Source organism: Bubalus kerabau, chromosome 21 (genome assembly GCF_029407905.1).
Source record: "Bubalus kerabau isolate K-KA32 ecotype Philippines breed swamp buffalo chromosome 21, PCC_UOA_SB_1v2, whole genome shotgun sequence".
NCBI lineage: Eukaryota > Metazoa > Chordata > Mammalia > Artiodactyla > Bovidae > Bubalus > Bubalus kerabau.
In genome coordinates this window covers 42,014,918-42,041,308 of record NC_073644.1, presented here as the reverse complement: position 1 = coordinate 42,041,308, position 26,391 = coordinate 42,014,918, and the positions used below count along the sequence as shown (strand labels likewise).

The 26,391-nt window shown below is 43.1% G+C and overlaps 1 protein-coding gene and 1 long non-coding RNA gene across 3 annotated transcripts in view; both read left to right on the top strand.

The window, feature by feature from the left end:
• Window positions 1-1,638, top strand: part of EPB41L3 (erythrocyte membrane protein band 4.1 like 3) — a 145,899-nt gene extending 144,261 nt beyond the window's left edge. For both annotated transcript variants that reach the window (XM_055559452.1, XM_055559453.1), the window contains one exon: window positions 505-1,638. The gene's annotated coding sequence lies outside the window, so the exon portion shown is untranslated. The remainder of the gene's footprint in view (window positions 1-504) is intronic.
• A 9,557-nt stretch (window positions 1,639-11,195) lies between these two features.
• Window positions 11,196-18,491, top strand: LOC129636076 (uncharacterized). Its single transcript, XR_008706621.1, has 2 exons — window positions 11,196-13,029; window positions 17,873-18,491. It is a non-coding gene; the product is annotated as an uncharacterized LOC129636076 (long non-coding RNA).
• The last annotated feature ends 7,900 nt before the right edge of the window (window positions 18,492-26,391 follow it).

The window sequence follows — 26,391 nt, the reverse complement described above, 5'->3', positions numbered from 1 at the left end:
TTGGCCAGCATCACAAGCAGTCAGCATCTCGTGTGTGTGCTCAGACTTGTCATGCATACTAACCCACCCGCGAGGACTTGATGAGCACTGAACATCCTTGGAGGGCTTTGAGTGCTGAATGCAGCTCCTTGCACACTTGGTTATGTAATAAAAGTCTCTTAAATGCTCTACCTGTGTAAAGGAAGTTAGTTCTCTAACATTGGTTTAAGAAACCTAGATTGATAAAGTGGCTTCTCTCAAAGGAAAAATATAAAATGCACTCATCGTATTCAAATTAAGAAGGAAAGCAAAAAAAGAAAAAGTTTCTCTTCAGTGAGGTCAGCCACTTGGGTAATGATGAGGTTATTTCAGAAGAAGCCTATCCATGACATACACTGGTGTTTTACAGTATCTTGTCCAGAAGAGCATTTAATAACCTTGTAAGATACTTGCCACCTGACTTCAGTCTGAGGGAAATGCTCGTATATTCTCAAATGAGTAACTGATCAAATCTCTCTTCTACAGGAATAACCTAGGCTGCACACGAAGCCAGTCATGCAAACCATTAGGAAAAACCAGAGTCTATATGGCGTTCCCTCTTCTAACCCACTGACTTATATCTGCCCGTGGACAATTTCAATCCAGAAGAACTGACTTTGACCATTTAATAAAGACACTGGCAGAGAGATCTTCCCATAATAAAGCAATCTGAATCAGCACCACTAAACCGATATTGCATGAAGCAACAATACAGTTACAAAAAGAGCAGCATTTTTACTTTTCACACCGTGTCTCCGTTTTCAGCTCCACCTGCACGTTCATAACCAACAGTAGAAACCGTGATCTCATGTAACACACAAAACAGTCCATGCCTTTCATAGCTGATGATGGTTAAAGTCTAAACAAAATTGCAATTTCTTAGGTGACACATCTTTTGTTTACAGATCAACGAAGATTACCCTAAACTGCTAGAAGCTGTCTAGGTCCGCTGTGTCAGGTTTTTCCCAGATTAGATGTGCCAATAACCGAGTTCATTCAGTAAACAACTTGAATCTTGTTATTTGTTTCCTCTGGTTTATTACTCTCACCCATCAACGGTAATGACTCTCCGGAAATATTTAATGCTCACAATCCTGCTTTGTGTAATCTAATTTAATTTGTTATAAGGTAGTACTGATTTTAGCATATTAATGTGATTTCTTCCCTGTCGTCTGCTTTGGTCCGTGTTAAATCTGGAAAGCTTCCCAGGGTACCCTGACGAGTCCTAAATATGTAAAATGTCATTATTTTGGAAAGAAAACCGGTATTTTTGTTAGTGTACCGTAATGATGAGACTTCACTCCAGGAAAACTCGTTGGGCTTCAGTTGCTTTTGTTTTTTCTTTCTTCATTTCTCCTTCCTTGTATTTTTTTTTTAATTTTCTTTTTTTACTTGAAAAAATTGTTTTATTTCCAAATCTGGTCCATATTTACAATCTAGTTCAGAGCCAAGCCTTAAACTGTACAGAATTTCCACTGTAATTAAACTATCTAGCATTGAGTTATAAATAGCCTTCAAGAAGATATATTCTCCATTTCACTGTCAACTGCATCGCACAGCCCCTGGTGAATGTATGTTTCCGCATAGCAAAATAAAAATGGTCAATGCATTTAAATCTCTAATTCTCTATGTGTAATACTTTCAGGATCAGACGCATTTGGCCCAGAGCTAACATTTGCATGACATCAAAGGCCTCATTCATCTGCAGGATAGAGAGAGCCTGTCTTTTTTCCAGGATAAAAAGTACAGAGAGATGATGAACAAAATACGTGTAGATAAATGTTGGGTTGCCTATGGAAGCCTGGAAAAGTACAACGAGTATCACAGAACCTCGTTTTCACAGTTTTTGTTTTTCTGTTAGAAGGGAAGCTCTGTTGAAAACCCAGTGCTTCTGGGGGCTTTTAATTCTACCGGAGAGACACCTCTGTCTTGCATTAGCACCAGAGCTGAGCAGATGAGGAGGCCGGTCTGCAGGGCCCACGTGTGTTCCCGCGGCCCATTCACATTGAGCTCCTCGAGTGCCGGGGACTAAGAATCAGACTTTCTGATGCCAGCTGCCCACCTAACGCCTGAGTGTATCCACTGGCACTTTGTCCCTCACTTCCCAACTTAAACTCTTCATTATATTTTTTTTTCCAAAAAATTATTAATATATTTGACCACATTTATTGTGTTACATTGCTCAGTTGTGTCTTGACTCTTCGCAAACCCCTGGACCATGTCCTGCCAGGCTCCTCTGCCCATGGAATTCTCCAGGCAAGAATACTGGAGTGGGTTGCCGTGCCCTCCTCCGGGGGATCTTCCCAACCCAGGGATCGATCTGTGTCTCCTGCATTGGCAGGTGGATTCTTTACCTGGGAAGCCCTATTCGACCACATATCTTAGCCCTATTGAGGGAGTCAGATTCTTATCATTTCTGTCTGAAGTTCTCAGTCTGTCCTTAATGTCAATACTAAGTGTTCATTTTAGGAACTGAAACATCATTTTAGTTGTGCTTGAAGCCAGTCCAAAATTGTCTTGAGCAAAGTTAACACTTTTACTGATAGGAAAATGGCAAGTGGCCTCCCAAAGATGCCAGCACCTGGTCTGCTGACTTTGTATCCAAGTTGTACCTGTGTTCCTGGTTTTATTTATTTTTCTGAAATTTTTCTTGAGGTATAGTTGACATATTATTTTCAGGGTACAAGATCACGATTTCATATTTTGTCTATGTTGTGAATGTAAACCCCACGAACACAGTCACCGCTGCCACCATCCACAGCACGATTGTTTTTTCTTGTGATGAGAACGTCTAAAGGTTACTCTCTTAACCTTTAAATATATGTTAATAATATGGAATTAATTATTATAGTCACCATGCTGTCTGTATTGCTGTGTTTACCAAACCTAGCATTTTATGTTCCTCTGCCCTCAGCAGTAAGGGCTTACTCATTTTTATGAAATCATACATTGCCAAGGAAGCTACATGTTTTCAGCTTTCTTTTCCTTCTATCATGCTTCTCAGACTTTTCTCAGCTTCCTTCTACTATTCCAAATCACTGTCACGTACTGCTATCTGTGACGGCCGTGCCCACTTCTCGCACCAAAACCTGCATCTGCTTTCCATTGCTTTATCACATGACCAACCTAGACAGCATATTAAAAAGCAGAGACATCACTTTGCCGACAAAGGTCCATACAGTCAGAGTTACGGTTTTTCCAATAGTCTCGTATGGATGTGAGGGTTGGACCACAAAGAAAGCTGAGCACCGAAGAATTGATGCTTTTGAACTGTGGTGTTGGAGAAGACTGTTGAGAGTCCCTTGGACAGCAGGGAGATCCAACCAGTCAATTCCTAAAGAAAATCAACCCTGAATATTCATTAGAAGGACTGATGGTGAAGCTGAAACTCCAATACTTTGGCCACTTGATGGGAAGAGTCGACTCACTGGAAAAGACCCCGATGCTAGGAAGAATAGAGGGCAGAAGGAGGAGGGGACAACAGAGGATGAGATGGTTGGATGGCATCACCAACTCAATGGACATGAGTTTGAGTGAACTCCGGGAGTTGGTGATGGACAGGGAGGCCTGGTGTGCTGCAGTCCGTGGGGTCGCAAAGAGTTGAACACAACTTAGTGACTGAACAAGGCGTCTAAAAGACCCTAGCTATTACACTTGCAGAAACTGAAGAATTCCACTCCTACTAACCTACTTGCCTCCCAGAAAATAAATGCTTGCTTCTCAATTTGCTCAAAAATTCAGGTCCAGGGTCATAAGAAAACAGGAATTTATGAATCTCTCAAACAAGCAGAACAAGTTACCAACCTAAAGGCATTGTGGTCCAGCCTGCTGGTGGCCTGTGTGCAAGCCTGTGTGCCTGCTCACTCAGTCCTGTCTGACTTCTGCAACCCCATGGACTGTCGCCTGCCAGGCTCTTCTGTTCATGGGATTTCCCAGATAAGAATACTGGGGTGGGTTAGCATTTCCTTCTCCAGGGGATCATCCCAACCCAGGGATCAAACCTGAGTCCCTTGCATCTCCTGCATTCTTTACCAGCTGAGCCACCCAGGAAGCCCCTTGTGGTCCAGTCTGCTGATGACCTGCAGTTCCATGCTGATCACATAGGGATGTGCAGAAACATTCATTGTGGAGTTGCTGAGTCCTCCAAAATCTTCATGATGTTTTCTCTGGAGTCACAGAGCAAATGGCTAAGACCAGACAATAGCCCTCCTTCCATGCTTTCTGCCCAGTGGAGCCGGTGTGGAGCTCAGCCCGGGTGTGAGGCATAGCCTTCATGGACACCTCGGGCTCCTTCTGCGGTGTTGGGATTAATGGACAGAGCTGCATTGATGCTGAAACTTCACTGCCCCAGCAAGAGAGAGGGGGGCAACACTAATAATGTGGGGATTTTCTGCAGCTTCACTCTCCTGGAAGAATTTACCCATCCTCTATTCCCTGTGCATGCAAAGTCACTTCAGTCGTGTCTGGCTCTCTGCGACCCTATGGACCATAGCCTACCAGGCTCCTCCGTCCATGGGATTCTCCAGGCAAGAATACTGGAGTTGCCATGCCCTCCTCCAGGGAATCTTCCCAACCCAGGGATCGAACCCACATCTCTTATGTCTCCTACATTGGCCGATGGGTTCTTTACCACTCACACCACCTGGGAAGTGCCTTCTATTCCCTATTCCTTTCTGATTTCCTAGACCACCATGCCCCTTATTCTGGGCACTGTGTGTGAGTTCATGCAACTTGTAGGGTTCTTCCATTAATTTTTTTAAACAATCCATTTCCTTCATTCTTTCCAGCACATCTGTTACATTATATTTTCTAAATCAACATCAATTGTAGCTATTTTTTGAAAACCAATGTGGAATCTACAATAGGGCTCTAAAATGCTCCTAACTTACAAATGAGAGTTATAGGTACCTCCATGAAATTCTCCCTCATCTTTCTCACTATGGTCAATTAACCAGTGCCAGAAGCATCTGCTGTGACTTGCTGAAGAGGTCGCCTCATATTTGTTTGTTTAACTTATTTTTTTAATTGAAGGATAGTTGATTTACAACATTGATTTGATTTCTGCCATACATCAATACGGCCTCGTGTTTTAATAGGTATTTACTAAGTAAAATTGGGTTATTCCATTTTTTGGTAAATACATTTTTGTGGCAGGTTATTGGTGCGTGTAAAATTGTATTCTCAGAAATGACATTTCATTTTGCCAAATCGTTTCTTATCAGAGCTGATTAATTCTGAGGAAGAACGATGGAGTTAATGCTTCCCCGGGAGTGTTACACACATGCACACCCACAATAGCCTCTTATGTTTCTTTGAGATAAGTGTAATCTTTTAAGGAATTGGACAGGTTCTTCCCTTGCAAGCTCAAGGGAGAGCTTATCAACCAAGATAATATGTGGGTTTTCACGGCACCCCATGCAACAAGGAGGAACCAGAGTATTCTGGGGCTGAATTTCAGGCTTAAACACTTTCCTTGAATAATACTGAAATCTAAGTGATCCCTGAAGACAAGCAGTGACAAAGAAATGCACGTTTTAATACACTGTGATTTTACGATTATCAGCCAAAACACCACTGTAATCTAAGCTTTGGAAGGGTGCAAAGCAAAAGCCACTTCTCATGGGAGTGTCAGTTACAGATTTGCAGTAGAATCAAGGAAGACATGTATTTTCGAATTTTTTTTTTACAAACTTTTGACCCAGCAAATCCACTTTGGGAAAATTTTTCCTAAATCCAACACAGTTTATAGAAGTTAATGTACCATTCTGTTTGCCACAATGTTATTCATAAAAACTAAAGTGTTTAAACAGTAAATATTCAGCAAAGTGGAAAATTTATAAATAATGATATTTTCCTAAAATGGAAGACTGTACAATGCCCAAGAATTGTAGAATACTGACCTGATAGAGGAATTAATCCTAGTAAATGTATAAGTAGGTAAAACAGTTTATACATGATGATGCTGAGCAGGCAGACATACTGTCTATGCACAGAAAAGACAGAAACATCAGCCAAAATGGTACCAGTGATTTTCAGAGGAGAGAACATATAATGATTTTCTTTCTTCTCTGTGCTGTTGTATTTTTGCTGTTTCTTCAAGTGTCTGTCACCTTTATTTTATATATATATATATATATATATATATATATATATATTTTTTTTTTTTTTTAAACCATTGATTCGGGAATAGTGAGAGAGATGTAAATGAGAAATTTGGAAAACTGACTTTTTCCTGGAACTTCAAAGCCATTATTACCCTCACCAAATGTTACAGATGCTTTGTTCAACATGGATTTCTTTAGCCATGTTCTAATTAGAATGGTGATAGCTGAGTTTCTATTACAGATAATGAAGTTATTTATAGTAATACTCCATGCGAAATCTTTCCAAATGAATAAGGTTTGCTTTGTATGAATACATATTTGTGGTTCAGGAAGTGCATTTGCTTTTGATGGGCAGTAATTTAGTATACTGTGTAAGTAATTTTTAAGTGTTACCACAGTATAATTGAAAGATAATGCTTCTCTGGGTGTGCTTAATTTTTACTTTCCTCTGCATAAAGCTGTCTCTCACTGGTGCTGTCCTTCTTTAAGCAAGCATGGCCTAAAACAAAACACATAAACACTGGACTCGGCAACCCTGCATTCCGCCCCTTTTTTGTCACCTTAAGGCAATGACTTGAGCATTTGAGCCTCGGTTGACTCAACATAAAAAGGGAACAACAGCCAATTGCAAAGGTTGTTATGGCGAAAACCCTTTGGTTCTATGACAGTCAGTACCCTATAGAAACACCTGAGAATGTTCTTTGTAAAACAGAAAGCAGTAGTTTGATGTAATGACCTGATTTGTCCCCCACTTCCCACCACGCTGGGCATCCCTTATTCTGTACATGAGAACACAAACTGATTTTTCTCAGGAAGAGCAGATTGCTTTTGCTTGTGAAAAAAATAGCCCTCTGCTTGGGCTGCAAAAATCTTTTTTTATTAGGATTCAAGCAATGAGAAAGACCCTAGCTAGGATCCTTCGAATCCAGGTCAACATTCACTTTGTTCAGAGGGGCAAAAAAGATGCACGGGGTGTGTGATGACCCTCGTGCTGAGTTGATATTGTCCATGAAACCATGGCTATGAGGCAGCCAGCACAATGTCTCACAATGTTCAGCATGAAACCAAAACCACACACACAACGATCCCAAGGTTCTGACATGGCTTGTCGGATAAGGTGTGAGTGCAGGGTGTGCACATATTGGCGGATTCACTATATTAATTTTCTGTGTTGGGATTTTATATTTGCAGGGGCCCTTTTTGTATGAATAGAGAGTTGCTAAGTGACAATATAGAACATGCTTGAGGTGCTGCGTTTCCAATACCTTTCCTAGGGATGCTCCCCGAGGACTAAGAAGAAATTCACAGGCAACTCCAGCTCTGTGTTTTCTGGAGCAGTGGGTCTTAAGCCTAAACATACATTAAGACCACTTGGGAATTTGTTTTTAAAGATGCTACAGTCTGAGCTGCTGGAGCATCTGAGTCCTGGTCTGGAGGTGGGGCTCAGCATTACTATATTTTAAGAGACTGCAGATGAATGCCATGGACAACCAGTGGGGGGTGGGGCACTGGTTTCAGAAAGAGATCTCAGACCCAGCATGCATTGGAACACACGCAGTTTCCCCGTGACTCCGTAGGTCTGGGGTAGTACCTGAGAATGAGTGTTTCTAGCAAGTTCTCAGATGCTGCTGAAGCCTGAGGTCCAAAGATGGCAGGTACTGGGACAACTTCTGGTTGTTTCTGGTAGAAGGAGCATTGATTTAGGACTGAGAAGAGCTGGGTGGCAAGTTTCTTGACCTACAGCGATCCATCTTCTAGAAAAGGAAAGTAACTTACCCACATAAAAATTATTGTGAAGACTTATTGAGACAGTATTCTCAGCATCACTTAAGGAATGTTTCTAGTGCTGAATAAGCCTATGGCAATACTATGATCTCCACATCTTGGGAGCCTATGACAGAAAGAGGTGGTGGCCCCCTGAGCACTAAGAAGCAGGATGGTCAAGTGATGAAGGCAATACAAGTACTGCCTGTAGTCATGATGGAAATATTAACTCCGGTCCAAGAAATTGTAGGGCAACAGGAATTGCCTTGGAAATACTGATAAGAATCACCAAAGTGACAGTTTACAAGGAGGCACCAAAAATAATTTTTAAAATATTGCAATGATGTCCCACAAAGTGCTTCGGCATTGGTTATAATCACCCAACACAGACTCAGAAAGCCTTGAAATAAACTACACTAGAGAGGAAGGCCGGAGAAGGCAATGGCACCCCACTCCAGTACTCTTGCCTGGAAAATCCCATGGACGGAGGAGCCTGGTAGGCTGCAGTCCATGGGGTCGCAAAGAGTCGTACACGACTGCGCGACTTCACTTCCACTTTTCACTTTCATGCATTGGAGAAGGAAATGGCAACCCACTCCAGTGTTCTTGCCTGGAGAATCCCAGGGATGGGGGAGCCTGGCGGGCTGCCGTCTCTGGGGTCGCACAGAGTCGGACATGACTGAAGAGACTTAGCAGCAGCAGCAGCAGAGAGGAAGGCAGTCACGGCCACTCAGAAGGATGCTCCTAAAGAGGTGAGCAGGCAGATGAAAGAATCCGTCTGCAATATATGTGATGGGATGCGCTGCAGTGATGAGTGACGATTGTTTAATCACTAAGTTGTGTCCAACTCTTGCGACCCCATGGACTGTAGCCTGCCAGGCTCCTCTGTCCATGGGATTTCCCAGGTAAGAATAGTGTAGTGGGTTACCATTTCCTTCTCCAGGGGATATTCCTGACCCAGGGATCGAACCTGCATCTCCTGCATTGGCAGGTGAATTCTTTACAACTGAGCCACCTGGGAAGCCCGAGTGGTAATTAGCCCAGAGGAGAAAGAGCATCTCTTGAGTAGGACAGGAGAAGTAACTTCGGAATTGATCCTTAATGTATGTGGAGTTCATCAGACATCAGACAAAGGAGGTGGGGATGGAGGGTGAAGAGCAGGGCTCAGGAAATAGAAGCTTCTCACCAGGAACAGTTTCTAAGTCTGGCACTTGATGCTTCCAAATAGCCATCTGCTGCCAGTTCTTCTGCTCTGCTAACTGTGGGAACATTTAATGGAGACCATCAGAGGTGTAAGGGAAACATCCCAAGAGAGATGACGCCTCAGTACAAGTGACTGAGGGTCACCAAAGGACTACTCACTGCAACGTCCAACCCCAGGAGGAGCCATGGCTGAAGTCCAAAGGCAGGGCTGTAGAGGGAAGGGTGGGGATGGAGGAGGGGGTTTTACAGCTTGGTGCAGGTGATGGAGGTTGTGGGGAATCTCCTCTCTAGAGGTGATAAAGGAAAAACAAAATGTACGACAGTGTTGGCTCTGGGGACTGGCTTAGGATATCCAAGAAAGTTGGAGCTGGGTTGAATTTCTTCCAGCTTTATAATTCTAGATTTATATAAGTGGTAGCTTGCTGTGTAGGGAAAGTTTAAAAATAGGAAAACATGTTCTTCAAGTGCAAGGAGAATTATCAAAACTATTTAAAAAGATAAAACTAAGAAATTCAATGGAATTTTTTAGTAAAAAAAAAATTGTTTTATTTTTTATACCTATTTCTCAATTACCAGAAATAGGTAGGACAGACAGTCTGATTAGTTTATGCCATCCTTCATACCTGACTTAAAGTCTGACAGTACTGTGTGATATACTTAATACTAATAATACTATGAATAATTTCTCCTTTGAGAATTCAAAACACCTTTTCAGCATTTTTCCATGTATCAGAGTCTTCATATATTTCTCCTCATTACACAGTGTTGTGGAGATAGGAGGTGAAGGAAATGACCCCCACTGAGCTCAGCTCAGGACAGATTCTTAAAGTTGCTTTTTGGAATAAATTCCTTGTAACAGCCTGTTTGTCACATGACTCTCAAAAAAGTACAATATAAAGTTTATATGCAAACATTAGGTGCTTTGAATTTTGAAAAACTTGAGTTTAAGGTGGAGGGGATTTTCCTACAAAAAGATACAGAGGTGATCCATTTGAAGCATGACATTACCCCCTTTCTGTCTGGAGAGAAAATTATCAGGAGTGTCTGGGGAAACTGAACTAGCTTTAGGTCTTATTGGTATTGGCTGGGATGTTCTGTTGGATTCTAAAATATAGTGAAATTTTGGCACAGTGGTAAAGAATCCACCTACCATTGCAGGAGACACGGGCTCAATCCCTGGTCCGGGAAGATCCCCTGGAGAAGGATATGGCAACCCACTCCAGTATTCTTGCCTGGAAAATCCCATAGATAGAGGAGCCCGGTGGGCTACAGTCCATGGGGTCCCAAAAGAGTCAGACATGATTTAGGGACTAAAACCACCATCCTTAGGGACAAAGACATCCTCAAACATCCAGGGTGAGACAGCTTGACTTGCTTGTGTCAAAATCATCTCTCAGCTTTCTTTAAGTCATTTCTGAGAAAGTGAGAGTTTTCCATCCATCAGGGTTAGCAGGTGGGGGTCAGTGGAGGAAGGGAGTGGGTTGGAAGGTGGGAACCGGGAGCAGAGGGACCAGCCAGCATAGCCTGGATCTGTACTTGGAGCTACCTAGCAGGAATTAAAGAGGCTGCTGCAAACCCAAGATCAGGTGAGAGTCATAGGTAAGAGCACATGAACATCGGTGGGAAATGTTGACCGGGCGATGTGAGCTTGGAAGGTTGAGGAGAAAGTCAGACTTCCTCTTGGACACGCAGGATCCAGGACCTTACGAAGGACTGGCTGCTCTGCATGTAGCTGATTTTTGAGAACTCTGTTATTGGCATGTTTGCTTGTCATTCCCCTTCTAAAAGTGATCTGGCAGGAGTGGAAGACCAGGGGGAGGCAGAAGTCCAGCTGAGTGTGCTGGGCAGTTGGGTACCCATTAATAAAGGGCTAGTGATAAGTGGATGTTATTTAAGAAAGCATGACTAATGTCTAGCTGTCATTCCCTTGCCATGCTCCATGAGACGCCCCTGCTGTGCCCAGAATGGCTCGTACAGAATTTTTTGACAGGTACTCTATTTTGTAAAGAATGAACACCTGACTTCAGCCCTTACAGACGTGAAAAAAGAAAAACGCAAGCACCATTTATAAGGCCATGCACCATCAGAGGTGACTTGTAAGTCACCCCTCCTACACACACAACTCAGCCCTTTGCTGACAGCTCAAGCCATCTCCCGATGCCCACCACACCTGTCTTGGCTGGCTTTTCCAGAAGCTTCCCCATCCTGATGATTTCACTTAACCCCCACCATAAGCAGTCTTTCATCAATGTCTCGGTCATCCTCTTCTGTGGGTGCCATTTGTTCCCACAAGAACACTTGATCTGTACAACCAGCTCTGTGATGCTGGGCAGTTATTTAAGCTCTTTCTTTCACATCTTCAGGTGGAGAGTTGTAAAGGGCTTGTCTGAACCATGTCAAAATGACAGTACATGACCAGCTCTGACCTAAAAAATGGCAATGTGATTTGCTGTGAGAATGACTTCTTGAATATGCTATGCTATGCTATGCTAGGTCACTTCAGTCATGTCCAACTCTGTGTGACCCCATAGACAGCAGCCCACCAGGCTCCCCCGTCCCTGGGATTCTCCAAGCAAGAACACTGGAGTGGGTTGCCATTTCCTTCTCCAATGCATGAAAGTGAAAAGTGAAAGTGAGTTCGCTCAATCGTGTCTGACTCTTAGCGACCCCATGGACTGCAGCCTTCCAGGCTCCTCCGTCCATGGGATTTTCCAGGCAAGAGTACTGGAGTGGACTTGACTATAAAACAATTCAAATAGTGCCCAACAAGCTGTAAGCATTCCTTTCTAGTTATGATGCTCGTGGATACGTTCTCAGTCACTTCAGTCGTGTCTGACTCTTTGTACCACTATGGGCTGTAGCCTGCCAGGCTCCTCTGGCCATGGGATTCTCCAGGCAAAAATACTGGCCTGAGTTGCAATGCCCTCCTCCAGGGGATCTTCCTGACCCAGGGATTGAACCTGTGTCTCTTACGTCTTCTGCATTGGCAGAAGGGTTCTTTATCACTAGTGCCACTTGGCAAGTCCCTGTGATGCTCAGATGCTATAAATGATCTCTCTGCCCCACAACAGCAAGTCTGTGGCTGCCTCCTCCTCCCCCATCGCAGGTAGACACCGCTCAAGTAGTGCAGGGCTTCCTCACCCAGCACAGAGGCAGAGTCAGACCTTAGGAAGGAAAGGGGCTGCTTTTCAACTCCATGGCCCTGTTCTTCTAGACTCACCCACCAGGGATTTCCACACCCACCACCTGCTCCTCTAGCGCAAGGGGTGCCTGGCATCTTGCCACAGAATGTTTTCATAGAAATGCCCTGCCTAACAGGAGGGTTCCATCACTGTTAATGAAACTGTGGGTGAGCGTGGGTTAAATCTATTTCACCTGTAACCTCACTAATTGTGGCTGGACAAGGTTCGCAGGTCCTCCAGCTGCACAGAGCCTGAACAATGAGATGCTTGACCCAGTTCTCTTCCAGAGTCTTAGACCAGCTGTGTCTAGCTGGAGCTGAACTGGTTGAGACTGGATAGGACCACTGACCCTCCATCTGGGCACGTGCGAGTGTCCCGCAGCTTCGTGACCTTTTGACTTCAGAGGGTGGAAAACTCCACCGTCAGACTGCGCCAAGCACCTCCCTTCTTAAGGTGCACAGGCCTGTGGCTGAGCTGCGCCTGCGCAGAACGAGGAGGCCCCACCTGCTTCTCATTACCTTTCCCGCGATCCCTGTGCTCCCTGAACCTGTGAGGCCAGCTCATCCCACGAACACCCTAGCCCCTTTCTTCTGGGAGCTGCGCCTGAGACTTTGTTCTCTTTCTGCATTAGGCTGCCTTGTGCACAAGTCCCATCTCTGCTGCAGAGCATGGGGGCTCAGTGTTCAGCCCGCTGGGCGTCGGGCAAAAACGAACCTCCTTCCTTAACGTTAATCCTTGACTCACCTGCAGTTGCCCTGGTAAGTGGGGTTCTGTGCGCTGGCCTAGAGGCTCTAGAACCTTTGTGTAATTTTGGTATTTGGGAACTTATGTTTTGGATTTCAAACTTTTTACAAATAAATTTAACTTGCAGGACTTGGGGGAAGGGGTGTTGAGCTACCTGACTGACTGACTATGACCCAAATCTAGAGCAGAGCTTAAGTTTTCCAGGACTGGATCAGGGGAAGGGGGTGATTTTCCATGGGTAGGAACACTCCAAATAGGTTAAAACATACATGTGTGCCTGTTTGATGCCCCCAGCTGTCCTCACTCTAATTCTTTGCAGCTCATTTATTCTAAATCTGTGCTTCCTATGTAAGCTGTCTCTTCTAAATAACATCAAGACCTCTCGGAGATCCCTCTTTAATGTCTAGACTTGTCATAAAACTTCTGCATCCTGCCTCTCAATACCAGATCCCAGCCAAGTCCTAGGTCCTTTCACCTTTAATTTAGAGCATGTTTATGAAAGTGAAATATTAAAGCACTGAAGCAGACCTGTAACTATGAAGAATTAAGACAAGTTGAAGGTAAACATTTCTATCCCCCTTTTGAACTTCTGGATAATATGCTGAAGGACAAAGGAGGCAAAGGAGGTGGCGTCTTTTGGGGGAGGGGGTCTTAAAAAAGGGAGGGGACACTTCTCTGGTGGCTCAGTGGACTAAGAATCTACCTGCCAATGCAGGGGACGCAGGTTCTATCCCTGGTCCAGGAAGATTCCACAGTGACTGAACCTGTGCTCTAGGGCTCATGAGTCACAACTACTAAAGCCCCGCACCCTAGAGCCCATGTTCCCCTACAAGAGAAGTCATAGCAGGGAGAAGCCTGAGCACCACAACTAGAGAAAACCCGTGTGCAACAAAGACCCAGCACAGCCAAAAATAAAAATTATCATTTAAAAAAGGGGCGGGGGATTTTCCTGGTGGTCAGTGGTTAGGACTCCATGCGTTCGCTGCTGAGGGCGGAGGTTCAATCCCTGACTGGGGAACTAAGATCCCACAAGCGGCGGCATGCCCCACCCCCACCAAAAAAAGAAAAGAATGGTACTATTGAGGCCAACCTTCCCTTACTTTTGTGACATCCACTGTCAGTTTCCCTACAGGCACACTCTGTTGGCTGAGCATCCTTCAGGGGTCCTACTATTAGAAAGAGCAATGATTTGCCTATTACATCAGCAAAATACATTAGGGATAAACTCCTAACAAGGAAAGCACTGGGCTCATGGGGCATATTAATTAATTTAAAGTGGAAACACTTTTTCTGTACTGTTGATAAGAGATGGAAACCCACCACCCCACCTGTACTCTGGGTATAGGGTGAGTGGAAGGAAGAGAGTAACAGCAAACGTTAATTCAGACAGAATTTAACAAACGTAATTCACAGGGTTCTATTCGCAGCTGGTGCTGAGAACGAAATTATTGCTGTTGTTGGTTAGCTACTAAGTCATGTTCAACTCTTTTGCAACACCATGGACTGTAGCCCTCCAGGATCCTATGTCCATGGGATTCCCCAGGCAAAAATACAAGAGTGGGTTGCCATTGCCTTCTCCAGGGGATCTTCCCAACCCAGGGATTGAACCCAGGTCTCCTGCATTGGCAGGATGATTCTTTACCACTGAGCCATCTGGGAAGTGTGGAATGAGATAGGAGCTGAGAAATCAACTCACCCAGTTAGCTTTTTTTTCTTTTTTGCCTTTGAAAACTAGTTTCCCCCTTATCAACATCTACATTTTGCACTGTTAGGTAATTGTGTACTTATAATTTTGATTTATTTTTTACACAGAGAATGTGTGTGCATTTCCAAAGTCTATCTTCAATGCCAACTTAGCATACTCTTACATATTTTAAGAGTATATAGTTTTGCATATATAAGGCAATTCAAATATAATTCCTCTTCCTAACTCAGAAAATACCAGTACCGGATTGTAGAGCCTCTCAAGGCATCTTCTGCCTTATGGAAATTTAGCCCACTCAAATATCACATGTGTTCTAAATTTAAACGTCATCAGATTTGTGTAACATTTCACTTTCCAGTGTATTTGCGATAATGTTGTAAGACACTGCTACATTTCAGGGGTCATTTTGCTCTACTTTCAACAGTTTTGTCAGGAGCTTGAATTCATTCGGGGGAGTGCTACCTAGTTTGATTTCTGAAAAGTTGTCATCCAGGATTGAGCAGCAAAGGATACAGGGTATTTGGGCACCAGAAGAATCCTTAGTGAGCTGCCCCCTGACCCAGTGTGAGAATGCTCCTCACTGCCACCCTAAGTCTGCTGCTGCTGCTTCTAAGTCACTTAGTCGTGTACGACCCCACAGACAGCAGCCCACCAGGCTCCCCCGTCCCTGGGATTCTCCAGGCAAGAACACTGGAGTCGGTTGCCATTTCCTTCTCCAATGCATGAAAGTGAAAAGTGAAAGGGAAGTCGCTCAGTCGTGTCCGACTCTTACCGACCCCACGGACTGCAGCCCATCAGGCTCCTCCGCCCATGGGATTTTCCAGGCAAGAGTACTGGAGTGGGGTGCCATTGCCTTCTCCAACCCTAAGTATAGCCTTTCGTAAAGCTCAGAGACTCTGGGTATGATGACTTTAAGGTGTTTTTTCGTTAGCCTCAGCTGTTGAACTGTATTTTAACTCATTATTCACTCAGGGGATTTTTGCAGAAATTAATGCCTGTGGCTCGTGAATTGTTATGTAAGTGAATAATGAAATGTCTCTGGTCAATGTTTGGGTAACAAAAGACATCTTCTAATACGTTGTCTCTAGTCAATAATATGTTGAAAGTTAGCTCCAAACTGCTACTCAAGAAGTGTGGCCTAGACTTCCCTGGTGGTCCACTGGTTAAGAATCCACCTCGCAATGCAGGGTACATGGTTTGAACCCTGGTCTGGAAGATTTCACATGCCACAGGGCAAGTAAGCCCCTGTACAACAATTACTGAGCCTGAACACTCTAGAGCCCATGCTCTGTAACAAGAGAAGCCACTGCAAGAAGAAGCCCACACACTGCAACTGGAGACTAGCCCCCACTTGCTACAACTAGAGAAAGCCCACGTGCAGCAACAAAGACCCACCTCGATAAAAAAAATTTTTTAAGTGTGATTCAACTCTGAGGAATGTTGTTGCCTTTTTTTTTTTTCCTTTTTCATTGCCTTTTTAAAAAAACCACAGTGATCACAAGTCATTTCCAATCTAGGAGTAACCACAAACTCGTAGCAACCTGAAGAGTTTTGAAGGAAGCTCAGTGGTGTAGTTATTTTTAGATGTTTTTATGAGTGTGCCTAAGATCATGGCATCTGGTCCCATCACTTTATGGCAAATAGATGGGGAAAAAGTGGAACCAGGGACAGATTTTATTTTCTCAAGCTCCAAAATCACCGCTGACAGTGACTACAGCCATGAAATTAAAAGACGCTTGCTCCTTGGAAGGAAAGTCATGACAAACCTAGACCATGTATTAAACAGAGACGTCACTTTGTTGACAAAAGCCCTTATAGTCAAAGCTATGGTTTTTCCAGTAGTCATGTACAGATCTGAGAGTTAGACCATAAGGAAGGCTGAGCACCAACAAATTGATGCTTTTGAATTGTAGTGTTGGAGAAGACTTGAGAGTCTTTTGGACTGCAAGGAGATCAAACCAGTCAATTCTAAAGGAAATCAACCCTGAATACTCGCTGGAAGGACTGATGCTGAAGCTCCAATACTTTGGCCACCTGATGTGAAGAGCTAACTCATTGGAAAAGACCCTGATGCTCAGAGAGATTGAAGGCAAGAGGAGAAGTGAACAACAGAGGATGAAGTGATTGGATAGCAGTACCAATTCAGTGAACATGAATTTGAGCAAACTCCAGGAGATAGTTAAGGACAGGGAAGCCTGGAGTGCTGCAGTCCATGGGGTTGCAGAGTCAGACACGACTGAGCAACTGAACAACAGCAAATCAGTGTGCCTGACTTTATTCTTAACAACTGTTCTAGCAAATCACAGTGCATATTGTTTAATTTCACATTCTTACACTATGATTGGGACTTTTAATTTTTTTAAAAAAAAAGCACCAAAAAAATAAATAAATAAGCATCTACCACAAGTAGTAGAATAGTTATATAACAAGAAAACTTACCCTGGAAACACTTGCATAGCAACTACAGAGCAATTACTAGTGCATCTGCTCATATAATCCTAGTACGTTTTTAAAATAAAATTGTTCTTCCAGATGACTGTACCTTTTAAACAGGATTTGCTTATGTTTTATCCATATTTATGAACAATACAGCACCTTATCCCATAATGTGTGTCATTCTGGCAGTTTTAGATCATTTAGTCAGATATTTTAAATAAAAATAAATTTAATGTCCACTTAACGGCAGCCTTCCCTGGTGGCTCAGACGGTAAAGCGTCTGTCTACAATGTGGGAGACCCAGGTTCGATCCCTGGGTTGGGAAGATCCCCTGGAGAAGGAAATGGCAATCCACTCCAGTACTATTGCCTGGGAAATCCCATGGACAGAGGAGCCTGGTAGGCTACAGTCCATGGGGTCGCTGAGGGTCGGACACGACTGAGTGACTTCACTAACGGCAGTAAAACTCTCTGAAAATGTTTGTCCTGGTCTGTAATGTTTAAGATCAATAGAGTAAACATGCAGAATTCTATAATTTTTTATTATGCATTAGATCTTAGGTATTCCCAGTGCAATTAAAGCATCTGTAGGAGCTGTCCATGGTTTTATGTTTTATAAAGTGCAGAGTAAGTCCCAAACCTTTTCATACTGTCCATAGGGTTTTCCAGGCAAGAATACTGCAGTGGGTTCCACTTCCTTCTCCAATTTTTCTCCAGGTTTTTCCAATAGTCATGTATGGATGGACATAAGAGTTGGACCATTAAAGAAGGCTGAGCACCAAAGAACTGATGCTTTCAAACTGTGGTACTAGAGAAGCGTCTCCCTTGGACAGCAAAGAGATCAAACCAGTCAATCCTAAAGGAAATCAACCCTAAATATTCATTGGAGGGACTGATCCTGAAGCTGAAGCTCCAATACTTTGGCCACCTGATGCAAAGAGCAGACTCACTGGAAAAGATCCTGATGCTGGGAAAAGATTGAAGGCAAAAGGAGAAGGGAGTGACAGAGGATGAGATGGTTAGATAGCATCACCAACTCAGTGAACATGAATTTGAGCAAACTCCGGGAGACAGTGAAGGACAGATCAGCCTGGTGTGGTGCAGTCCACAGGGTGGCAAAGAGTCAGACTCGACTTAGCAACTGAACAACAAGGTCTCAAATAGTTTTCAAATGTCTTGGTTTCAAGGACCTTTCCACACTCTTAAAGATAAGTGAGAACTCAAAGAGAGATGTTTTATATCAGTTATATCTACTAGTATTTATGTTATTAGAAGTGGAGAAATGTTATAATATGTATCCATTTTAAAATAATAAATCCATTTTGTGTTAATAGATGATATTTTTGTTAAAAAAATGGTTTATTTTCCAAAACCAAAAGGTGAAAACATTAACACTGTCTTACATTTAAGAAAAATCTCTTTAGTGTCTAGAATAATAGAAAAGCAGATGAGTTTTAATATCTGCTTTGCATTCAATCTGTTGTGGTATATTATCTTGGCTGAAGTATATGAAGAAAATCATCTCACACAGACATGTAGTTGGAAAAGAAAAGAATATTTTTCACAAATTTTGAGCATTGTTTAACACGACACTAAAACTCCACTAGTGATTTATGGGGTCTCTGAAGCTGTTATCAACATTCTTCTCACACTCACTATTGTTGAGCATTGACTTGCATCTCACACTTATGATTTAAATTATGATTGTGATGGGCTTCCCCACGGGTCAGCAGGTAAAGAATTCACCTGCAACACAGGAGACACAAAAAGACGTGGTTTCAATCCCTGGGTCAGGAAGATCCCCTGGAGAAGGAAATGGCAACCCACTCTAGTATTCTTGCCTGAAAAATTTCATGGACAGAGGAGCCTGGTGAACTACAGTCCGTGGGGGTCTCAGAGTTGGACGCGACTGAGCAACTGAACACAATGATTGTAATATGATGCATCAGTCATTTGAAAAATGTAGGCTCACTGGATTGATTACACAGATCTTTTAAGCACTGACATATTTCCTCGTATAATCCCCAAAAAACCTCCTTCATTCATACAACCACTAATGTCAGAATACTTAAAAATCTTGGCGGGTTAGAAAACTGAAAAGCTTACAGTGGGAAAGACACGTTTTCCATTATTCTAATTTTCACTTGAAAAGTTGACTTTTGTTATTGGCAGAAATAATTTCAGTTGAAGTATTTTTCCTTGAAGTGGAAACCTCTTTTGGTCTTTGAGAAAATATCTGCGAAATCCGTAAGCCTGATTAGCTATGGTTAGTCTCTCAGTCACATCCCATAAAATAAACTGTTAGTTGGGCTTGTAACCCACAGACTTTTTTTTTTTTTGACTGTGTCACATGCAGGATTTTAGTTTCCCAGGAAGAGATCAAACCTGTGCCCCTTGCAGTGGAAGTGTGAAGTCTTAACCGCCGGACCGCCAGGGAAGCCCCCACGTTTGGGGCTCAAACAGCCACCAGGCAACCATTGTGCACCAGTAGCCACTGAAGTGCTTTTCACCTACTTCCAATGTCACCATCAGAACATTCAAAGACATGTTAAGGGTCAAGATTCAACAAAAGTAGTGGTTTTTATGGCTTCCTCAAGGGCATTTTTAGTGAAAATAGCATTTTTAAATTTTAGGGGTTTTTTTGGTTTGTTTTTTTGCTGCACGTGCCCTCTATTGAACACAATGGCTGATAGAATAGATTTGACCCACTGGATTTATACTGAAGGGCCAGCTGTTCTACTCACTAAGGCTTTTTTGCACCTTCAGAGCAAATGTCAGCACTGAAAATGGAAAATAACATCTCAGTGTTATTAGGAAAATAGTTTGAGCTGAAATTTCTTGGGGACCACCAGGAGTTTGCAGGCCACACTTTGAGTCACTGTCCTAAACAGTTACAGAGTCATAGGTCACTGGATATGTGAGGAACCCCAAATAGAATCACAGCTTTAGAAGAGATTTTAGAAGAGATCATTCAGCAAAATGATCTCCATGTTGTCCCACATTTTCAAATAGTATGGTGTTCTCCAAACTATAAATATGTAATACATCTCCCATTTTGCAATACTATAGATGAGTATTTGCTATCAGCTATTTTTCACCCAATGCATTCTACCCTATATATAAATCAAATTTAATCCCATCACTTTTGATTCTGTTTTCAGTAGAGATGGAGGTTGGTTAGACCACTTTGCATAAGATTCCTATTTGTAAAAGCATGTGAAGTTGGTTCTCCCTGCCTTCTGCATGTGTTTAATCATAATCCTTACAGGTTTGCTTTGACAACCACTTTTATCCCCTTTTTGACCGACACGTCTTCCATGTGACCCTTTTTTAGGTACACCTGTCCTTCTTTACTCTAGCCCTTTTATCATTAGTTTTGCTAACCTGGACTTCCCTGGTGGCTCAGACGATAAAGTGTCTGCCTACAATGTGGGAGACCTGGGTTCAATCCCTAGGTTGGAAAGATCCCCTGGAGAAGGAAATGGCAACCACTCCAGTATTCTTGCCTGGAAAATCCCATGGACGGAGGAGCTTCGTAGGCTACAGTCCATGGGGTTGCAAAGAGTTGGACACGACTGAATGACTTCACTTTCTTTCTTTGCTAACCTGAAAATGTATCACACACCTTCCCCCAGCGCACTACCTCCATTCTCTGCCTTGTGAACATCTAGCTTGCAAATGCCCTTCATGTGGAAAGCTTCTGAGCAGTTGCCAGCACATAGAACGTTTCTGTTGACAGCCACCTGTGGGTATAGAATAAAGGGAAGGAGTCGGGTTGTGGACTAGAGCAGCCTTGTCTAATAGACCTTTCTGCAGTGAAGGAAATCTTTCACATCTGAGCTGCCCGTGGAGTAGCCACAAACCACTTCAGGCTATTTTGTACTTGAAACATGGCTACTGTGATTGAAGAACTGCATTTTAAATTGTATTCAACTTTAAATAGCCATGTAAGTGCAGTGGTACCATATTATATAATACCCTACTTTAAATATCTCATTTAATTAGTGAATTGAATGCAGTCCTTCTTAACACTGTCGGTGTGTAGACATTACTTTTGCTCACCAGATGGGTTCTTCTTTATTTCCTGGGCACCCAGGGGAGATCACTGCCCACCCCTCTTGCGGGAAGGCAGGATCATGTGACTACTTTTAGCTAAAATGCTGTGAGCAGGTGACAAAGGTCACTTCCAGAACCAATACTTATTGCTTGTGCATGGCACGCCTCATTTGTCCTGCTGTGGTGATGGGAGTGTCCCAGATGATGGAGACTCTGTGATCCTGAGACTCGAATAACTGTGGAGCTGAACGCTCCACCCCACTAAACCCACATGGAATGTGCAACATGCATAGGTAATAAATGTTTATGTGTTAAGCCCTGGGAAATGCAGGGTTCCTTATTACTACAGCATAACTTAGATGTTCCTGGCTGATGAGTTCCCATCAGAATCACCTGAGCAGATTTTTAAATCCCCATTCCTAGGACCCACCCCAGTCTGGGATCAGGATCCTTGTGTTTTGGTTCAAAAGCCCTCTCCAGGTGAGTCAGATGCACGCTCGCCTAATGAAGAACAAGAGCTGAAAGGTGACATCGTTGTCACTACAGATACTACAGAAATGAGACTTAGACTGCATGCATGTGTGTTCAGTCGTGTCTGACTCTTTGCAGCCCTATAGACTGTAGCTCACCAGGCTCCTCTGTCCTTGAAATTTTCCAGGCAAGACTACTGGAGCGGGTTTCCATTTCCTTCTCCAGTCAGGTAGATGGTGCAAGGTTGTTTGGCCACTGAGTGATGGAGATGGCATTTGAATTGCTCTTGCCCTGGGCAGTGCCTCCTTTTCTCTTATCAGAGGTGGGAGTGGTGAAGAGAGCAGAGTGGAGTCTCTTATTTTCTTAACTTAATAGGTTAATACTTTTATTCTTATTACAATACTTTTCCAAATAGCTATTAGCTCCACAGAAGCCCGTTTAATCCAAAATATAGTTTCAAGAGTTGCATACACTGTGGAATAGGCAGAGAGTCTAACTTCTATTTAATATGTTTTGTTTCCATAGGCAAATGTATTCCATGTTTAGCTAATATATCTAAAATGGAAAAAAGTAATTTAAGATTTTATTTTTGATGAGGATTTTTTTTTTTTTTTTTGGTCTTTGTTGAATGTTACAACATTGTTTCTGTTTTGTTCTTTAGTTTTTTGGCTGAGAGGCATGTTGGAGCTTAGCTCTCTGACCAGGGATCAAACCCACACCCCCAGATTTGGAAGGCAAAGTCTTAACCACTGGACTGCCAGGGAAGCCCCTAAAATGAAAATTTTTAAATAAAAAAAAATCTATTTGTATTGGAGAATCGGTTATGGGTAATAAAAACATCATCATATATTGCCCAATTACTAAAGAATATTCTTAGTAACAACTACTCTACTCATCATATATTGTCTGTCTTCAATCTTTTCTTTTTTAAGTGTTCATTGAATTTGTTATAATATTGCTTTTGTTTTATGTTTTGATTTTTTTGGCTGTGACACATGTGAGATCTCAGTTCCCTGACCAAGGATCGAACGTACATTGGAAGGTAAAGTGTTAACCACTGGACCACCAGGCAAGCCCCCTGCCATAAGTGTCTTTGTTTACCTTTTAAAATGGGGAGACTTGGATGTCAGTTATTTCATTTATTCACCAAATATCTATCACATATCTGTTATGAACTGGCACTGGGATGTGTGTTAGGTACAGAGAAGCAAACAAATACACACAAAAATACCTGTCCTCATGGAATTTACAGTTTAGTGGGAGATATAAACAGAAAGCAAATACATAGTTAAATATAGAATTACAAATTTTCTCAATTTCCCCAAAACTGGTATCTAAGTTTAATGTGCTTTTATTTATAATCCCAGCTTTTTTTTTTTTCCTTTGATGGAGAAGATTCTGTAGTATCTTGATCATGTGTCTATGGAAGAATAAAAGACCAAGGCTAGCCAAGAGGAGAAGGAGTTGGGTGAGGCTGGGGTGGCGCAGTTTACGTTGGGTGTTAAGTGTGAATCCTTGGAAAACATTGAGATAGAACCCAAAGTGTTAGTCACTTCAGTCATATCTGACTCTTTGCAACCCTATGGACTGTAGCCCAGAAGACTCCTCTGTCCATGGGATTTCCCACGCAGGAATACTGGGGTGCATTGCCATTCCCCCTTCCATGGGATCTTCCTGACCCAGGGACCCAACCCAAGTCAGCTGTGTTGCAGGCTGATTCTTTGCCACCTGAGCCACCAGGGAAGGATAGGAAAGGATTAATTTGAGGGGATGGGAGTGGGGATAAAGAATGCCTATAAAAGGGAGGAAGCCCTCAGGCCCCGATGAGGCTTGACCTCTGTGGAAGGGAAGCTGCAAGGGCAGACACCAAGCAGTCGTGACCACCACGTCCCAGACAACCTGAGAGTGGAGAGCTCGGGATGGAGCAAAACTTCCACAGCTGGGGGCATCCCACTCTGGGTAGAAGTGACCAGGCCCTTGTGCTTCCGTTACACCAGCTCAGTCACTGGCTGGGGGCTTCCTGGCCCCTACACTGAGCCCCATGCAGCTCTCCAGCTCCTCTGGGCTGACTTGCTGGGTTCTCCTGCAGGAGATCTGAGCAGGCATGAGGGGGCCACCCCAGGCCACAGAGCAGCTCCTAGAGTAGGGCCACCTCCGTCAGAACAAGATGGTGCCAGGGTCATAACGGGGACAAAGTCCGTGGGACAGAAGGAGCAACAGACAACACTGGTGAGTGAGAATTACTTTACAAAAAACGTTTAACCCAGTGGGAAGAATGGTTTGTCTTATTAACAGTGCTGATGTAAAGAGCTATCTTTCTAGAAGATAAAAGTTGGCCTCCCAACTTAGCGTAGACAAAAATTCAAGTCAGAGGTACAACGGATGTAACTGGCATTAACAAAATCTTTAAAATAATGTAAGAAATGCCACAAAAGTTTAATCCAACAGCAAGGAAGACTTTATTGTGCATAGCTGGAAATCAGAAGCTATCTTTTAAAAAAGACTGTAGAATATTTAAAATCTTTGCCAAGAAAAGAAACCATAAATGAAGTAACTAGACCATGCAAAGGTCAGGAAAATCTTTCTTAACTCAGGTTGGCTCGTGGTAGGGAACAGCTGTGAAGTAAGGTTGATGTCTATAAGCCAGGAATGAAAATCAGTTGTGTATTTCTTAGCCGAATAACACACCTACACTTTCTATACCAGTTCGGTGGCTCAGATGGTAAAGAATCTGCTTGTAGTGCAGGAGACCTGGGTTTGATCCCTGGGTCAGGAAGATCCCCTGGAGAAAGGAATGGCAACCCACTCCAGTATTCTTGCCTGAAAAATCCCAGAGACAGAGGAGCCTGGCAGGCTACAGCCCATGGGGTCACAAAAAGTTGGACATGATTGAGTAATTAACACTGTGCTGTAGGACCAATTCTATGACCTGAAAGTCTTAAGCAGTGCTCGAGGAGAATCACGTGGACTCTCCAGTTTCTGATTTCCCTGAATGATTTACAGCTGTGGAAAAAATCTGACTCTCACTGCAGTGAAAGCCAAACCCCCAGCACAGGTGTTCCTAGCTGCAGGAATCTTCTATGTTAATGTGGGTGTTTTCCATTGTATCCCTATAGAATATGATGGATGCCTCTGAATGTCTCTTAGACTAATCCCTTAACCCTCTGGCAAAGCTGTCATTTACCCTGGAAGGTATAGTCCTTTCCTGGATCAGGGCTAAGGTTCAAAGAGGTTAATCTCCAGGAAATGAAATTCAGAAAGGGAGACTTCAAATAGATCAGTAAAGGAACTTGTTTTCTTTTTTTGAGGTTTTCTTTGCTTGGCTGTTGTTCAGTTGCTTAGTCATGTCTGACTCTTTGCGACCCCATGGACTGCAGCACGCCAGGCTCCCCTGTCCTTCACCATCTCCTGGAGTTTGCTCCGATTCCCTTGGCTACAGATTCCAATAATGCAGATGTCTTTGAAGTGACCTATGTTTGGTAGATGCTCAGATGGCCTTGATTGATAGACCTTACAGGGTCTCAGTTGCTAAGCCATTCACTGAAGATGCATAAGGAAGATTTACTGAGAGTCACTGAGACAGATAACTAAGGGTCAGAAGTTCTCTGTAGCTCGTTCCCATGTATTTTCCTAAGACTTTGATAACATAGCAGCCCTCCCCCAGATCCCGTGGACTAGTACATGAATGGTCTCAGGACATGGTGCTGCTGCTGCTAAGTTGTTTCAGTCATGTCTGACTCTGTGCAACCCCATAGACGGCTCCCCCGTCCCTGGGATTCTCCAGGCAAGAACACTGGAGGGGGTTGCCATTTCCTTCTCTAATGCAGGAAAATGAAAAGTGAAAGCAAGTCGCTCAGTTGTGTCTAACTCTTTGTGACCCCATGGACTGCAGCCTACCAAGCTCCTCCATCCATGGGATTTTCCAGGCAAGAGTACTGGAGTGGGGTGCCATTGCCTTCTCCCAGGACATGGTGACACCATTATAATTTCAGTTTCTTCTGTCTTTACCTCCAAGGACTACACATCTGTAAGTTTACTATTGCTCTGTATATCAGAATTACTTTTACTAGCCCTCAGTTTTCTTCTTCAGGTTTCAAGGGATATCCCTTACCCTGGTATAACAATATTTGTTGACTAATTCATGGGTTTCCCAAGTGGCTCGGGAAAGAATCTGCCTGCCAAGCAGGAGACATGAGTTTGGTCCCTGGGTCAGGAAGATCCCCTGGAGAAGGAAATGGCAACCCACTCAAGTATTCTTGCCTGGGAAATATCACGAACAGAGGATCCTGGCAGGCCACAGTCCATGGGGTCACAAAGAGTCAGATATGACTGAGCAACTAAACAACAACAATTCAAGGTTATTCTCTGTATAAGTTGCATATATACATGAGCTCTAAGACCATCAATATGCATTTTCAATAAATTTGGAAATATTCATGGGACTAAATCATCTTAGTATCACAACCCCTCTGGACATCAGTGTATAACAATCATTTTCATTAGATTTTTCTCCCTCTGATATTTGAAAGGGAGATAAATCTTATCCATTATCTGTGACGATTGCAATGACAATAGGAATGGTGATTTAATTTCAATATTTATATGAATACATGAACACGCTTGTATCATTCACAAGATTTATGAATAGTACATCCTGTTGAGGCTGAAAGAATGCGAGGCCTAAAGGCACAATTACGTGTTTAATTCTA